Source organism: Schistocerca nitens, chromosome 3 (genome assembly GCF_023898315.1).
Source record: "Schistocerca nitens isolate TAMUIC-IGC-003100 chromosome 3, iqSchNite1.1, whole genome shotgun sequence".
Taxonomy (NCBI): Eukaryota; Metazoa; Arthropoda; class Insecta; order Orthoptera; family Acrididae; genus Schistocerca; species Schistocerca nitens.
The window spans coordinates 58,457,527-58,473,634 of NC_064616.1; positions in this window are offsets into that span (position 1 = coordinate 58,457,527).

Here is a 16,108-nt window from a genome sequence, read left to right on the forward strand (position 1 = left end):
AATCAGGACTGCATACGACCGAGGCACACAGGGCCAACACCCGGCATCATGGTGTGGGGAGCGATCTCCTACACTGGCCGTACACCACTGGTGATCGTCGAGGGGACACTGAATAGTGCACGGTACATCCAAACCGTCATCGAACCCATCGTTCTACCATTCCTAGACCGGCAAGGGAACTTGCTGTTCCAACAGGACAATGCACGTCCGCATGTATCCCGTGCCACCCAACGTGCTCTAGAAGGTGTAAGTCAACTACCCTGGCCAGCAAGATCTCCGGATCTGTCCCGCATTGAGCATGTTTGGGACTGGATGAAGCGTCGTCTCATGCGGTCTGCACGTCCAGCACGAACGCTGGTCCAACTGAGGCGCCAGGTGGAAATGGCATGGCAAGCCGTTCCACAGGACTACATCCAGCATCTCTACGATCGTCTCCATGGGAGAATAGCAGCCTGCATTGCTGCGAAAGGTGGATATACACTGTACTAGTGCCGACATTGTGCATGCTCTGTTGCCTGTGCCTATGTGCCTGTGGTTCTGTCAGTGTGATCATGTGATGTATCTGACCCCAGGAATGTGTCAATAAAGTTTCCCCTTCCTGGGACAATGAATTCACGGTGTTCTTATTTCAATTTCCAGGAGTGTATTTGATCCCGTGGGGTAATTGGGCAGCGACACGAACAGCATCTGGCCTCCCCCTTGAACTAACCATGTCCAATCCGTAAACAACCGTACTGACCCTGAGCCGATGCGGGACAAAGGCATAAGGAAAAAAAAAAAAGAATTGCCACCATTTAAACACCCTCGGCCTTTTGGTAGCTACACGGTTTGTGTTTGATCAGTGCGCATGTTATTTGTTCGTGCTTCACTGTGTCCCAATCATCGCAGTATTCATGTGTTGCATACACATATTTTGCTCAAAATCAAGACGGAGCACGTTTTTATGTGTATTTGCTATGAAAATTTGTCTTTCAGTTAATGATAAGTATCCCTCAAACTCGAGCTGGACAGGTGCAACAGACGTATCCTCCCTTCCCTCCACTGCACGTGATTCACACCTGGTATATCGGGAAAAGAAATTTTCCGACCAATTACAATTGTAGGACGACGTTGACGACAGGCGAGATCTGTCAGTTATGTAATTCTAGCAATATTACGTCACTATAAGACAAGTAACTAAGCAGCTAACGGCAAACGAGACAGAGAGATGGCTAAAGAGTCATAAACAGACTCGCAGAGGTCACGATACAATAAAACGTGAGCTTACAGATCGAGCACCGTATACTGATAACGTTTCCTCCGAAGACCTATTACCAACATAATTAAAAAAGGCAAACAGCAAACGCACAATGATGAATGGAAAAAAACTGGTCGCACTGTCGCGAAATCCACTATTAAGGGATGCAATACGGCATTTAATTCAGAGTTGTAAGCGAGGGCCGGCTTGGGAAGACGACGGAGGAGTTGGGGCAGTCGGGTATTCAAACAGCGACAGACTGTCGGTGGTCGGTACTCAGATTAAGTACGCATGGAAACAGCCTCCGGTCAGCCAGCGCGTGGCCGAAGGTCCCATATAGCAGCTCGTGACAGTGCCTTGTGAGTTTCCCATACATGCTAATGTGCACTCGTCGTTGGCGATGTGCGTCAGAGGGCATATTCTAGAAACTCGACGAGTGTTATAAGAAGGGGACCCGCCCCAACCCAAGGGGAAGCACAGTTGGTAGTCGTCTGTGACGCTACCCCTGCGCCGTGCGTTGCCAGACTGAGGACTTACAACAGTTAGAGTCACGTCGGGATCGAGATAATACTGAGAAGATAGTCTCAGGACCGCGAAATAGAAGGCAGCTGACAGAGTTAAGCCATATATCGTAACATTGTGCATTGAATGGAAGAAGCTAAAATCAGTAGCGGCTGAAGTGAACTTAATTAGTCTGGGTTTGATTAGACCTGAGTTTCCTTGCGCTGTACACCGAGAACTGTGTTCCTGAACACCTTCTTTACCTCGTAGATTATTTACAGGATGTAGTCCTGCTAGCTGCCTACGCGAAATTCGCCCATCGATTATATCCATCGAGGTAAGCCCTTGTAATTACAACGCGTCCTTCTCACTCCCTCTCGGGACATGACGGCATGTACCTGATAACAGTGCAGTTAGCGCTCTATTTATAACAAGATGTGTGTGTCTGTCGACCTAGGGCCCCGACACCTTCAGAAGCCACTGTGACCTGCAGACGCCGTGCAACACCTTTCTCACACGTCCCAGAGGAAGAGCGGGAAAAATCATACGCAAAATGAGAGATGGGGGGAATCACCGAGGAATAACGGTCCAGAATTGTTTTCAAACGGCTTTCGCCTTATAACTAGCACCAACTCGGGCGCAATGTGGCAGCTGAAACAATAGCCGAGGATCGCCCACGCGACGGTAGTAAGCCGGTGATTGATAATGGCGATAGCGCGTGCCTTCTGGTGAAGACCCGTAACGGCCACAGGAATACAAAACGTATTAAAATTAATTTATATCACACGCCTGTGAGCTGCTGCTTACAGTTTCATTAACAAAAAAATATTATTTAGAAGCAAAATCACTACATACTTCCAAGCGTTTCAATACTACCAGCATGTGTTTGACGTTAAGATTCTACCAAGAATCCGCCTCACACATAGCGTTAGAATTCCGGAGCCACAATGTTATTGGTGACGAATCATAAATCAGGAGCCTAATACGTCTGAGAGTAACGGTTGCTGAGTCTACCTGCACAGCGATGCTTTATAAAGTCAAATGTACTAGGAAAACAACTTCCTGAGACAAATATGCAGTATCTTGGCTCTTTTTTTTTTAAGTGTTCTGACAAAGAAGAATCGATGTATTACAAGACAGTTTGTAAACCATTATAAAGGGTGTTTCAAAAATGACCGGTATATTTGAAACGGCAATACAAACTAAACGAGCAGCGATAGAAATACACCGTTTGTTGCAATATGCTTGGGACAACAGTACATTTTCAGGCAGACAAACTTTCGAAATTACAGTAGTTACAATTGTCAACAACAGATGGCGCTGCGGTCTGGGAAACTCTATAGTACGATATTTTCCACATATCCACCATGCGTAGCAATAATATGGCGTAGTCTCTGAACGAAATTACCCGAAACCTTCGGCAACGTGTCTGGCGGAATGGCTTCACATGCAGATGAGATGTACTGCTTCAGCTGTTCAATTGTTTCTGGATTCTGGCGGTACACCTGGTCTTTCAAGTGTCCCCACAGAAAGAAGTCACAGGGGTTCATGTCTGGCGAATAGGGAGGCCAATCCACGCCGCCTCCTGTATGTTTCGGATAGCTCAAAGCAATCACACGATCATCGAAATATTCATTCAGGAAATTAAAGACGTCGGCTGTGCGATGTGGCCGGGCACCATCTTGCATAAACCACGAGGTGTTCGCAGTGTCGTCTAAGGCAGTTTGTACCGCCACAAATTCACGAAGAATGTCCAGATAGCGTGATCCAGTAATCGTTTCGGATCTGAAAAATGGGCCAATGATTCCTTTGGAAGACATGGCGGCCCAGACCAGTACTTTTTGAGGATGCAGGGACGATGGGACTGCAACATAGGGCTTTTCGGTTCCCAATATGCACCAGTTCTGTTTATTGACGAAGCCGTCCAGGTAAAAATAAGCTTCGTCAGTAAACCAAATGCTGCCCACATGCATATCGCCGTCATCAATCCTGTGCACTATATCGTTAGCGAATGTCTCTCGTGCAGCAATGGTAGCGGCGCTGAGGGGTTGCCGCATTTGAATTTTGTATGGATAGAGGTGTAAACTCTGGCACATGAGACGATACGTGGACGTTGTCGTCATTTGGACCGCAGCTGCAACACGGCGAACGGAAACCCGAGGCCGCTGTTGGATCACCTGCTGCACTAGCTGCGCGTTGCCCTCTGTGGTTGCTGTACGCGGTCGCCCTACCTTTCCAGCACGTTCATCCGTCACGTTCCCAGTCCGTTGAAATTTGTCAAACAGATCCTTTATTGTATCGCTTTTCGGTCCTTTGGTTACATTAAACCTCCGTTGAAAACTTCGTCTTGTTGCAACAACACTGTGTTCTAGGCGGTGGAATTCCAACACCAGAAAAATCCTCTGTTCTAAGGAATAAACCATGTTGTCTACAGCACACTTGCACGTTGTGAACAGCACACGCTTACAGCAGAAAGACGACGTACAGAATGGCGCACTCACAGACTGCGTTGTCTTCTATATCTTTCACATCACTTGCAGCGCCATCTGTTGTTGAAAATTGTAACTACTGTAATTTCGAAAGTTTGTCCGCCTGAAAATGTACTGTTGTCCCAAGCATATTGCAACAAACGGTATATTTCTATCGCTGCTCGTTTAGTTTTTATTGCCGTTTCAAATATACCGGTCATTTTTGAAACACCCTGTAGGTCCTAGTTGTCTTTTTTTCCTGAGTATCGAGTTATTACATCACACTATTACCGAATGATCCATTACGACTACAGTCTTCCACAAGACCCATACATCCAGTTAAAAAATATAAGATGTATTAGAATATTAGGATCAATCACCAGAAAAGTTGTCACGATTAATCCCACCTGAGCTAGTTCAAATGGCTCTGAGCACTATGGGACTTAACATCTATGGTCATTAGTCCCCTAGAACTTAGAACTACTTAAACCTAACTAACCTAAGGACAGCACACAACACCCAGCCATCACGAGGCAGAGAAAATCCCTGACCCCGCCGGGAATCGAACCCGGGAACCCGGGCGTGGGAAGCGAGAACGCTACCGCACGACCACGAGATGCGGGCCACCTGAGCTAGTATTAGATACCGACATTAGACAAATTGTGGAAGATTTCAGTAATTTTAATATGTCTTCTCGACAAAAATTGTCCAATATACGTATAAGGAAGGCATAATTTATTCTTATATTGCAATCTACCAGACCCATTTGAGTACATGCGTATTATTATTTGCATTCTCAGGTTCACTCTCAGTAAAATTTTCCATACTGACATGCTTAAGGCGAATAGACAGTCACCTGGACGTGCAACATGGAATACCACCAAGATATATATCATGATACAACTGTCATTACCCCGTTTGGGATTTTGTGTAATCCTTTATCAGTCCAGTTTGGTGGAGGTCAACGCACTTGCACAGAGTCGAATTTACATTAATTCTCATTACGTCTGTAGGCTGATCCCACGTCGGTCTGCCTACGTAATTTTGTATCTGTCACTTTGCTGTTATTGTGTAGGTCAACCTCTGGAATGTATATTTCGACGTTAAATAATTAAACCTATATAGGGATACAGTTCTGTAACCGATTATTCAACCTGACTGTTAGACACGTGTCGCTCTTTATACATCACCCATATCTACTTTAACTCGCCTGAATGTTACGTTTTAGACCTCATATCGACCTGTCTTATTATATTGTAGCGCCAAGGAAATAGGTATAGGCATGCGTATTCAAATACACAGACATGTAAACAGGCAGAATACGGCGCTGTGGTCGGCAATGCCTATATAAGACAACAAGTGTCTGGCGCATCTGTCACCTCCCCGAATATGCTGATGGCATTACTGGCTCTCTATCCTACCCTTCAACGGTCCCAACCCACCCTCCAACCCACCTTGACCAGTTCACCACTTCGTGTAGCCAGTGGCTCCTTCATATCAACCCCTCCAAAACACAGGCAATCATCATAGGCCGCACCACTAGCACCTTCCATGATCTCTCCCTATCCATTTATGGTCGTCCCATCCAGGTCAGCCCCACCCTGAGATACCTTGGCCTCACCCTCGACCATCACCTCACCTGGACCCCTCAGCTCCTGGCCATCCAACAGAAAGCCCATTCCTGTCTCCACCTCCTGAAACTCCTGTCTGGCTGGACATGGGGGTTGCCTCCTTCCATCATCCTCCACACCTACAAATCCCTCATATGTTCCTATCCTCTGTTATGCCAGTGTTGTCTGGATCTCCGTCCCCCCCCCCTCACTAATATAAAGCCCTCCAAATCCTAGAACGCCATGTGCTCTGTCTTGCCTTCTGTATCTGCCTTCCTTCCCCCACACAACTTCTGTATGACCACATCCCCTTCCACCACCTCCTCCTTTTCCTCCAACAAATCTGCATCCCTTACACTCTCTGCAAGCTTAATCCCCACCACTCCTTGGTTTCCTTCTTACTCTCCACCCCCCCCCCCCCCCACCCATTGCAGAGCCTCTATCGCTGTATCCCTTCCACTCTCCATCTCCACACCCTCCATCTCCTTCATAAGGGCAATTTCCAGCACTTCCCCCTCCAGGATGTTGAACTTCACTGTGAAATCTACTCTTCCCACCAGTTGTAGCCTGGCCTTGTTCCCCAACTTCCCAGGGCCCCCCATTTCCTCTCCCCTCCTTCTGCCAGACCGGATTTTCCTCCTTCCTCCCCCCCTGAGTCTCTGCACCCCTTCCCTCCTGGCCCTATTCGGTGCGCCCCCCACCTGCCTGCCCCCTCTCCCCCCTCTAGTACTGCCCCTCCCCCTTTCTTCCCTTCTCCCTCGTTTCCATCTCCCTGGCAGATCCTCTGTTTGTTCATCATCGTTGGTGTGTTATGTCAGTGTTGTGTTTGGTGCTGTTCTCGTGCGACATCAGGAGCTGTGATTTGAATCATATGCTGGACTTGTACATAGTGTTGCTGTCAGTGATTGTTATGTGCAACGCCGCTCATCGCTACTTTTATGCTCCAGCTGTACTTCGCCTAGTGTTTCTTTTAATCGTCACAGTGTGTGGTTTTTTGTGTACAGTTTTTCGATTTTTATCACAATTTTTGCAGTCACTATGTTTCCCCTTTTATATGTCTGTTTCGCTGTATTTCCTCCTTTACGTTGTTTTAAATGCCTCTATGTTCTGTACTTCTTGTTTGTATCTCGGCTGAAGAGTGGCACCTATGCTGCAGCCATCCCGCCCCATATGGGGCATTGAAATACAATAAAGAAATAAAAACAAAAAAGAGAGTGCAGCTGTTAGATCGGTTACCGCTGCTACAGTGGCAGTTTATCATGATTTAACTGAGTCTGGACATGTTGTTATAGTCGGCGCACGAGCTATGAGACACAGCATCTCCGAGATAGCGATTAAGTGGGGATTTTTCCATATGACCAATTCACGAATGTACCGTGAATATCAGGAATCCGGTAAAATATCAAATCTCCGACATCGCTGCGGCCTGAAAATGATCTTGCAAGAACGGGACAAATGACGACTGAAGAGAATCGTTCAGCGTGACAGAAGTGCACCTCTTCTGCAAATTGCTGTGGATTTCGGTGCTGGGCCATCAGCAAGTGTCAGCGTGTGAACCTTTCAACGAACCATCATCGATACGGGCTTTCGGAGCCGAAGGCCCACTAGTGTAATCTTGATGATTGCACGGCACAAAGCTTTAGTCCTCGCCTGGGCCCGTCAACACCGACATTGGAATGCTGACGATCGGAAACATGTTGCCTGGTAGGACGAGCCTCGTTTCAAATTGATTCAAATGGTTCAAATGGCTCTGAGCACTGTGGGACGTAACATCTGAGGTCATCAGTCACCTAGAACGTAGAACTACTTAAACCTAACTAACCTAAGGACATCACACACATCCATGCCCGAGGCAGGATTCGAACCTGCGACCGTAGTGGTCACGCGGTTCCAGACTGAAGCACCTAGAACCGCTCGGCCACACGGGCTGGCTCGTTTCAAACTGTATCGAGCGGATGGACATGTACAGATATGGAAACAATCTCATGAATCCATACACCCTGCATGGCAGCAGGGGACTGCACAAGCTGGTGGAGGCTCTGTATGGAACCGCGCGACCGCTACGGTCACAGGTTCGAATCCTGCCCCAGGCACGGATGTGTGTGATGTCCTTAGGTTAGTTAGGTTTAAGTAGCTCCAAGTTACAGGGGACTGATGACCTCAGATGTTAAGTTCCATAGTGCTCAGGGCCATTTGAACCATTTGGAGGCTCTGTAACGGTGTGGGGGGTGTGCAGTTGGAGTGATATGGGAACCATAGATACAACTCTGACATGTGGCCCGTACTTAAGCATGCTGTCTGATCGCCTGCATCCATTCATGGCCATTGTGCATTCCAACGGACTTGGAGAATTCCAGAAGGTCAGTGCGATACTCCACACGTCCAGAATTGCTAGAGTGGCTCCTGGAACACTCCCCTGAGTTTGAACACTTTCGGTGGTCACCAGACTCCCCAGACATGAACATTATTGAGCATACATACGTACCTGTGGTCGAGGGGTAGCGTCTTAGATTCATAATCAAAACGACTTCGGTCCCGGGTTCGATCCCCGCCACTGTCGAAATTTTGATAAATAATCAGCACTGGCGGCCGAAGACTTCCGGCATAAGAAGTAGCCTCATTCTGCCAACGGCCTTGTCAAAGAGGGCGGAGGGGCAGATAGAGGTTCAGGGCACTCTCTTGTCCTAGGTGTGGGAAATTGCCCCTAAAGGCGGAAGAATCAGCAATGATCAACGACATGAGGATGCAGAAGGCAATGGAAACCTCTGCATTAAAGACACGTAACGTGTATCCACAGGACATGTGGCCTGTAATTGAAGAAGTGTCATGATGATCTCTCCACTGGCAAAAGATTCCGGAATAGTCTCCCATTCGGTTGTCCGGGAGGGGACTGCCAAGGGGGAGGTTACCATGAGAAAAAGATTGAATAATCAACGAAAGGATAACGTTCTACGAGTAGGGGCGTGGAATGTCAGAAGCTTGAACGTGGTAGGGTAACTAGAAAATCTGAAAAGGGAAATGCAAAGGCTCAATCTAGATATAGTAGGGGTCAGTGAAGTGAAGTGGAAGGAAGACAAGGATTTCTGGTCAGATGAGTATCGGGTAATATCAACAGCAGCAGAAAATGGTATAACAAGTGTAGGATTCGTTATGAATAGGAAGGTACGGCAGAGGGGGTGTTACTGTGAACAGTTCAGTGACCGGGTTGTTCTAATCAGAATCGACAGCAGACCATCACCGACAACGATAGTTCAGGTATACATGCCGACGTCGCAAGCTGAAGATGAACAGATAGAGAAAGTGTATGAGGATATTGAAAGGGTAATGCAGTATGTAAAGGGGGACGAAAATCTAATAGTCATGGGCGACTGGCATGCAGTTGTAGGGGAAGGAGTAGAAGAAAAGGTTACAGGAGAATATGGGCTTGGGACAAGGAATGAAAGAGGAGAAAGACTGAGTTGTGTAACAAGTTTCAGCTAGTAATAGCGAATACCCTGTTCAAGAATCACAAGAGGAGGAGGTATACTTGGAAAAGGCCGGGAGATACGGGAAGATTTCAATTAGATTACATCATGGTCAGACAGAGATTCCGAAATCAGATACTGGGCTGTTAGTCGTACCCAGGAGCAGATATAGACTCAGATCACAATGTAGTAGTGATGAAGAGTAGGCTGAAGTTCAAGACATTAGTCAGGAAGAATCAATACGCAAAGAAGTGGGATACGGAAGTACTAAGGAATGACGAGATACGTTTGAAGGTCTCTAACGCTATAGATACAGCAATAAGGAATAGCGCAGTAGGCAGTACAGTTGAAGAGGAATGGACATCTCTAAAAAGAGCCATCACAGAAGTTGGGAAGGAAAACATAGGTACAAAGAAGGTAGCTGCGAAGAAACCATGGGTAACAGAAGAAATACTTCAGTTGATTGATGAAAGGAGGAAGTACAAACATGTTCCGGGAAAATCAGGAATACAGAAATACAAGTCGCTGAGGAATGAAATAAATAGGAAGTGCAGGGAAGCTAAGACGAAATGGCTGCAGGAAAAATGTGAAGACATCGAAAAAGATATAATTGTCGGAAGAACAGACTCAGCATACAGGAAAGTCAAAACAACCTTTGGTGTCATTAAAAGCAACGGTGGTAACATTAAGAGTGTAACGGGAATTCCACTGGTAAATGCAGAGGAGAGAGCAGATTGGTGGAAAGAATACATTGAAAGCCTCTGTGAGGGTGAAGATTTGTCTGATGTGATAGAAGAAGAAACAGGAGTCGATTTAGAAGAGATAGGGGATCCAGTAATAGAATCGGAATTTAAAAGAGCTTTGGAGGACTTACGGTCAAATAAGGCAGAAGGGATAGATAACATTCCATCAGAATTTCTAAAATCATTGGGGGAAGTGGCAACAAAACGACTATTCACGTTGGTGTGTAGAATATATTAGTCTGGCGACATACCATCTGACTTTCGGAAAAGCATCATCCACACAATTCCGAAGACGGCAAGAGCTGAAAAGTGCGAGAATTATCGCACAATCAGCTTAACAGCTCATGCATCGAAGCTGCTTACAAGAATAATATACAGAAGAATGGAAAAGAAAATTGAGAATGCGCTAGGTGACGATCAGCTTGGCTTTAGGAAAAGTAAAGGGACGAGAGAGGCAATTCTGACGTTATGGCTAGTAATGGAAGCAAGGCTAAAGAAAAATCAAGACACTTTCATAGGATTTGTCGACCTGGAAAAAGCGTTCGACATTATAAAATGGTGCAAGCTGTTCGAGATTCTGAAAAAAGTAGGGGTAAGCTATAGGGAGAGACGGGTCATATACAATATGTACAACAACCAAGAGGGAATAATAAGAGTGGACGATCAAGAACGAAGTGCTCGTATTACGAAGGGTGTAAGACAAGGCTGTAGCCTTTCGCTCCTACTGTACACCGAGGAAGCAATGATGGAAATAAAAGAAAGGTTCAGGAGTGGCATTAAAATACAAGGTGAAAGTATATCAATGATACGATTCGCTGATGACATTGCTATCCTGAGTGAAAGTGAAGAAGAATTAAATGATCTGCTGAACGGAATGAACAGTCTAATGAGTACACAGTATGGTTTGAGAGTAAATCGGAGAAAGACGAAGGTAATGAGAAGTAGTAGAAATGAGAACAGCGAGAAACTTAACATCAGGATTGATGGTCACGAAGTCAATGAAGTTAAGGAATTCTGCTACCTAGGCAGTAATATAACCAATGACGGACGGAGCAAGGAGGACATCAAAAGCAGACTCGCTATGGCAAAAAAGGCATTTCTGGCCAAGAGAAGTCTACTAATATGAAATACCGGCCTTAATTTGAGGAAGAAATTTCTGAGGATGTACGTCTGGAGTACAGCATTGTATGGTAGTGAAACTTGGACTGTGGGAAAACCGGAACAGAATCGAAGCATTTGAGATGTGGTGCTATAGACGAATGTTGAAAATTAGGTGGACTGATAAGGTAAGGAATGAGGAGGTTCTACGCAGAATCGGAGAGGAAAGGAATATGTGGAAAACACTGATAAGGAGAAGGGACAGGATGATAGGACATCTGCTAAGACATGAGGGAATGACTTCCATGGTACTAGAGGGAGCCGTAGAGGGCAAAAACTGTAGAGGAAGACAGAGATTGGAATACGTCAAGCAAATAATTGAGGACGTAGGTTGCAAGTGCTACTCTGAGTTGAAGAGGTTAGAACCGGAAAGGAATTCGTGGCGGGCCGCATCAAACCAGTCAGTAGACTGATGACAAAATAAAAAAAAAAGGGTGCTTTGCAATGTGCTGCTCAGAAGAGTTCTCCACCCCTCGCACTCTTACCGATTTATGGACAGACTTGCAGCATTCATTGAGTCAATTGTCTTCAGCACTACTTCAGACATTAGTCGAGACCATGTCACGTCGTGTTGCGGCACTTTTGCGTGCTCGCGGGTCCCTACATGATATTAGGTTGGTGTACCAGTTCCTTTGTCTCTTCAGTGTATCTGATCGTAAGTGGAAGGAGGAGAGTGCTTCGGCCAGCAGTCCCTCTGCAAGTAAGAACCATTTACAGCACCCAATTCATCTTGTTGCCTGTTCCCAGTCACGTCTCCCATGGCCCCCCAGGTTCAAGCTCTCTACACGTTACTCATGGAGTTACAAGAACATTCTTCCCACAGTTTCCTTATGTAGAAAAAGGCAATAACCGCACATAGCAAATGTAGTACCGGTGGCACTGACATCGTGTCCTACAATATGAATGTTAATCTGAATGAGAAATATTGTTTAAACGAGAGAGTGGCTTGTCACCTTTCAGAATCGCTATGAAAGGTCTACTCGACGAGAGGCCCTAGTCACACGACATCTCTCCAAATTGATTGAGGTATGTGCTAAGGGTCGAGGGAGAGAGAAATTCCTTGGAAAAAAAGATATTGGTTATGTTGTTACTTATACAGAAAAAGTGATAGACATGACATCATAGATATACTGAGAAAAAAACAAAGGCATTATAGAGATGTAACAGCATGAAAGGAGGAGCCGTAATGAGTAGGTACAGTAGAAGTAGAGACAACACCTTGGCCCTACTAGTGGAACGACAGTGCATTCTCGAGAGGCAAGACCAAGTTGTCATATTTCCATTAGTTGTATGTATGTGTGAGAGAACTGTAGTGTTATTTTATTCCGAATTCTGTGGCATTCTCTGACCCAGTGCTGCTAGTTGCAAGTCATATATACTCGGAATCGTTAAAAATAGTTGTACCAGTCCTGCTCACGGTTGAGGGATACTCATCATTAATGCACAGATAAGTTTTCATAGCAAATACAGGTGTGTGTGTCAGCTGTCCAGCATGTCTTTCGAATTCTATGGATCAGTCGAAATTACATACCATACGAATCTTATAATAATGTCGCATGTAATTGCAGGGTTTATCTCGTTACGAATCTTCATCTGAGCTGGGATTCCGCCTAGGTGAAAACAGAGTCACCCACGCTAGTTTCAAAAGCATGACGGCTGGAAGCAGTAGGAGAAAGGATTTGACAGGTCTTGCTCTGGCGGGACGTCTTCTCTCTGGACGATTCGATGTCATTTGTGACAGCTACTAGGTCGGAGGTGATTATACATACATTGTTCAAATTTCTTTACTGCGTCTGGGGAGATGGCATGCCGTAGTGTTAGAGATGTGCTTCTCTCCCGTTCGCGGCCTGGTGGGCGCGATCATACGAGATCCATACCGCATCGGCAATATGGAGCGAATACAGGTGAGGAGTTCCTCATAATCTACGTGTGTAACAGTCTTTAATATTTCCACCTACATCTTGAGGTCTGTTTGCTATTATTACCGTAGGTGGAAGATCTCTCGGTCATCAATGTTAGGCACCAGCTTCAACTGCTGGGCACTTTGTCCGCGATCATCGGCGGTTGCGGCTACACACTCAGACGTCGGAATCTGATGAGGGTGATATACGTTCCAGCAGGCAACATGATTTTCGCTGGGGTTTTAACAGATACTGGACGACTCGCTTACAAATACATCATCTTTGGCTGGAGGCGTCAGAATTTTACTATGACGTCCGATAATCCAGTAATGTAGTGTGGTATTTTTATCCAATATCCATGGCTTTTAGGATTACCTGTGACGTCACGATTTATACCTACGTGATCGTTTCTGACAGTATGCCGTTACACACTAGTAATGATACATAAATCGGGACAAAAACTGACAACATTATGACGTCGAGAACAGTCTTACTTTATTTGAAAAAATATGTAACATTGTAGAGAACCCGGTAAAAATACCTAGAATTCAGGAAAATACGTAAAAATGCGTAAAATTGAGAGTATTTACGTACCTGCCTAGGTGTGGTATCTGCCAGCGCCACGTAATATTGTTATTAACAACTAGACCTAGGGTGACGCAATTTGTTATAAACAAATAGGCATAGCCTCTCTGTGTGCTACACAGCTCCACAGTGCGTCTAGTTATAAAATAGGAAAACTGTGAAGAAAACTAAAATTGGGGAGAATATGGAAAAAAGTAAAAATTAGAGTATTTGCAAATCTACCTGGTTGTTGTCTTTGCTGGTATCACATAATATTGTTATTAACAAACAGAACTCAAGTGACATGATTTATTATTATCAGATAGACACATCCTCTCCCTACGTTCTCCAGCTCCAGAGTAACCCCCCCCCCTCCCACTCCGCCCACCCACCACCCGCTACGGTCGCAGGTTCGAATCCTGCCTCGGGCATGGATGTGTGTGATGTCCTTAGGTTAGTTAGGTTTAATTAGTTCTAAGTTCTAGGCGACTGATGACCGCAGAAGTTGAGTCGCATAGTGCTCAGAGCCATTTGAACCATTCACCCACCACCGACACACACACAAGTGTCCCAGTTATAAAAGATAATAAGCGTGAGAAGGAGAAGAAAGCAGGTTTCCCGCGATTTTTTTCTCGCGTAACACAATTTCCTGGGTGACCTTGATCTATTCCCAATGGTTCCTTCCAGGAGAAATAGTGGGGAAAGCAAGGACCCCGAACTGTGTAACCCGACACTGGATGTCATTATCAATAACCTTGAGATAAGACCGTTATCTGCGCTTGAAATGGTCATGTATTCCTACTGACAGTTTCAGTTCCTTTATTATTGTTACCGCTACCATTATTATTAATTTTATTATTTTTTACAAGTTAGCTTGTACCTCAATTGACATTGAAGTCGCGCAATTTAATTGAATAAGTTGTCAAAATTATTGCTCTAATGGGGTGCACTACTGTTATTAATTTTGTTACGCAAGTCCCCCGACACGTCTGCAAGTTCTTTTTGCAACGGCATGCTGTTTACGCCCGACGTCGGTTTTGCTGTTGCTCCACACGGTGAGCTGCTGCGGAATCGCTGTGCTCTCAGTTCCCACTTTTGCATACTTTGTTGGTATTGTGCAACGGATGTGGTTCACGCTGATGTATTATATTAATTTCAGCTCATTTTTCAGCTTGGTGTGTAATGTAGTTGAACTGCTACAGTTTTTGGACTTCAGGTTTACAGCTTCTATTGGGTGGTAGATAATACGGCTCGTGTTACTGCATTTCCCTGACGTCTACTCTCCTGTGGAGCCACTGCGTGTATCATTGCCATCTACGCTGATCGTCTCTTTTCGCAAGCTCATCTGCTATGGTGGGAGTTGTACTGCGTACTTACCGCATCTTTGACCTCGAATTCCTAGCATGCACTTGCCTCGCTGTGATTTAGAGAGGCATCACTGTTCACTTAATACTTTGTACATCAACACACTAGCACTGTTGACGTCACAGCCACGTGAACATCAATTTCTTCAAGCACTTAACAGGGCTACGCTGTTCACACGCTATGTACGTATTCCTTGAGGCCATACTCACGTTCTACCGCTGGAGTCGCCAATTCCCCGTTCGTGGGCAATACACTGATGAGCCAAAACATTGTGACCACCTAGTTAATACCAAGTTGCTCCACCTTTGGAACGCAATACAGCAGCGATACTGCCTGGCATGAATGAGACAGGTCCATGGTTGGTTTCCAGAGGTATGTGGCACCAGATGTTTATGCACAGGTCACACAATGTCGTAAATTATGGGCTGGTTGTTTCTGGGCGAGGAGCTGGTGCCTGATTGTATCCCAGATATGTACCATTGGATTTAGATCAGGCGTATTCGGTGATCAAGACATCAATGTCAGCTCACTATCACACTCATCAACCACTCTAGCACAATTCTGGCCCTGTTAAATGACCAGTTAGTCTACTGTGTGATGCATTCGCCGCTGGAGAAGACATCAAGATGAGGAAATGTTCAAATTTTCAAATGTGTGTGAATCCCTAAGGGACCAAACTGCTGAGGTCATCGGTCCCTAGACTTACACACTAGTTAAACTACCTTAAACTAATTTATGCTAAGAGCAACACACACACACATGCCAGAGGGAGGACTCGAACCTCCGGTGGGAGGTGCCGTGACACGGTGCCTCAAACCGCGAGGCCACTCCTCACGGCTCAAGGTGAGGAGATGTGGGTGATCCACAATAATATTTACGTCGTCTGCAACTGTTTTCTGCCTTAGGTTACTGCCACAGGTCCCACGATAGCGCAGGTGAATTTCCCCCATAACCTAATACTGCTCAAGCAGCCTGCATGTTTCGAGCAGCCGTTCGCCTGGTGTAACAAGAAATGTGAATCATTCAACCACGCCACACCTTTGTATTGATCCACAGTCGAATCTCGATTTTTCTTTGCATATTGCAATCGTTACAAA